This window comes from Penaeus vannamei, chromosome 2 (genome assembly GCF_042767895.1).
Source record: "Penaeus vannamei isolate JL-2024 chromosome 2, ASM4276789v1, whole genome shotgun sequence".
In the NCBI taxonomy this organism is placed as follows: Eukaryota; Metazoa; Arthropoda; class Malacostraca; order Decapoda; family Penaeidae; genus Penaeus; species Penaeus vannamei.
In genome coordinates this window covers 46973221-46975720 of record NC_091550.1, presented here as the reverse complement: position 1 = coordinate 46975720, position 2500 = coordinate 46973221, and the positions used below count along the sequence as shown (strand labels likewise).

The 2500-nt window shown below is 48.2% G+C and overlaps 1 protein-coding gene across 14 annotated transcripts in view; it reads right to left on the bottom strand.

Annotated features, from left to right (window-relative positions):
- Osbp (oxysterol binding protein) overlaps positions 1-2500 on the bottom strand; it is a 337878-nt gene that overhangs the window by 169257 nt on the left and 166121 nt on the right. The gene's annotated exons all lie outside the window — the stretch shown is intronic.

The following is a 2500-nucleotide window of genomic DNA, read 5'->3' as shown; positions in this document are numbered from 1 at the left end:
GGGTGTGGTTAAGGGAGGGATAGCGTGGGGTGAGAATGTCAACAAAGCACTAGTGGACATCAGCTGTTGGAACCTAAAAAAGAACGAGAGGAATAGAAGGAGACACGTGAGAGCCAAGGAGCGAGAGAGAGCAAGACGTCAGCAAAACACAAGGAGCCATCAGCTGGAAATCAAAAACAAAATCTAAATAAATCACAACAATAGACAGGACGGTTATATATCTATCTGTGTGTGGTCAGAGTGCGGTGAGGGAAGGAGTGAGGAATGGAGGAGTGCTTGAACAGATACGGAGGAGGGAGGTAGGTGACTCCTTTTGTGAAAGAGGAGGGGGAAGAAAAAGAGGAGGGGGTGACGGAGATGAGAAAAGAGGAGAAAAAGAAGAGAAGGGGTGACAGAGAAGGGAAAAGAAGGGTGAGGGGAGAGAGAATGGGGAAGAGAGAGGATGGGATAGAGAAGGGGGAAGATAAAAGAGAGAACAGAAAGGATAGAAGCGAGAAGGAAGAAGGAATAGCAAAACGAAAAGAACAGAAAAAAGATCGAGAAAAATAGAAAAAAAAGAAGAACCAAAACAGAAAAAAACAAAGAAAAGAAAGAGAAAAAAAGAAGAAACCCAAGACAAGATAGAAGAGAGGGTGAATGACATAAGCTGCGACCTCGGTACACGCTGCACTCGCACCCGGAATGCCGCGACCCCGAGTCCCGACACGCGGACGCAACGCCCCGATTTTGAAACGCCTCCGTCTCAAATCCCATTTCTTGAAACACCTTCTAAATCTAATTTCCTTAATCCTTCCAGGAAGACCTTCACCTTCCCCTCTCGATCCCCCCCCCCCCCCCCGCCCTCCCTCCATTAATAAAAACTAAATAAAAAAATAAAAAATCAATAAATAAAAAAATGAAAAAACATCAATAATCTTAAAAATATCCATCTCCTAATCCCCACCGTACATGAGGAGTCTTGCACGCCCTGCCCGATCAATGATTAGGGGTCCCCCACCTGACCCTAATCCGACGGCCGATAAACACCTCTGGCCATACGAATCGCACCTGGGAAGATCTGGAAATATCCCGAGAAGTCCCGTCTCATCGCCTGATTTTTCCGCTAACTCACTTGCCTTCTCTGCTCCGCTCTCAGTCCTCAGCCCCCCCCCCCCTCTCTCTCTCTCTCTCTCTCTCTCTCTCTCTCTCTCTCTCTCTCTCTCTCTCTCTCTCTCTCTCTCTCTCTCTCTCTCTCTCTCTCTACCCCTGTCTTCCTCTAGTATCTTCTCTATCGCCAATCCCTTTTATTCCCTCCTCTTCCCCATCCTCAATCACCAAACTCCCTCTACTCTCCTCCTCCTCCTCTTCCTCTTCCCCAATCACCATAGTCCCCTCTCCTTCTCTTCCTCTTCCTCTTCCCCAATCACCCAACTCCCCTCTCCTCCTCCTCTTCTTCTTCCTTTTCCCCAATCACTAAGTCCCTTCTACACCCCTCTCCCCTACCACCCACCCCTTCCCCACAGCTCATCTCCCTCCGTGACGGGCAGAAAGCGTGGCATACCAACTTATAAATATCCAGGTATCGCGCACTTATTCACTTATAAACAGCTAAACATCAACCTCCATCACAAGCTAATCTGCACCATAAAGCCTAAAATAGATAGCCCGTGAAGAAAAATATTTATAGCAAATAGATCCGGGTCTATCGCATGGTAATAAAAATGGATGTGCCTCGCATTTCTAACTATGGTATACAAGAGAGAGGGAGGGAGAGATAGGGAGAGAGAGGGAGAGGGAGGGAGAGAGAGAGAGAGGGAGGGAGAGAGAGAAAGGGGGAGGGAGAGAGAGGAAGAGAGAAAGAGAGGGAGAGAGAGGGAGAGGGAAGAGCGAGAAAGAGAGGAGAGAGAGAGAGAGAGAGAGAGAGAGAGAGAGAGAGAGAGAGAGAGAGAGAGAGAGAGAGAGAGGAGAGAGAGAGAGAGAGAGAGAGAGAGAGAGAGAGAGAGAGAGAGAGAGAGAGAGAGAGAGAGAGAGAGAGAGAGAGAGAGAGAGAGAGAGAGAGAGAGAGAGAGAGAGAGAGAGAGAGAGAGAGAGAGAGAGAGAGAGAGAGAGAGAGAGAGAGAGAGAGAGAGAGAGAGAGAGACAGACAGAGAGACAGAGAGACAGAGAGAGACAGAGAGACAGAGACAGACAGAAAGGAGACAAAGACCAAGACAAGGAAACAGAGACAGACCATCACAGATAAATCTACCAACCAACATAACCCACACCGGAAATTCTTAACATATTGCGATAAAACCCCACTACAGAGGGGGGAAAGAGAGCGCACAGCCCCAAAGGCCCATCCCACGCAAGTTACACGCACCATCTGGCCAAGCGCACGATAGAGAAGAGGCGAAACAGACTAAAGAATAAAAAGAAAACTCATTCCTATATGTAAAGGGCAAAGGAGGGCACGCATTCCTCCCTCCCTCCCACTTTTTACACCCTCCTACTCCTCTTCCTTTCCCACCCTTCCTCCTCT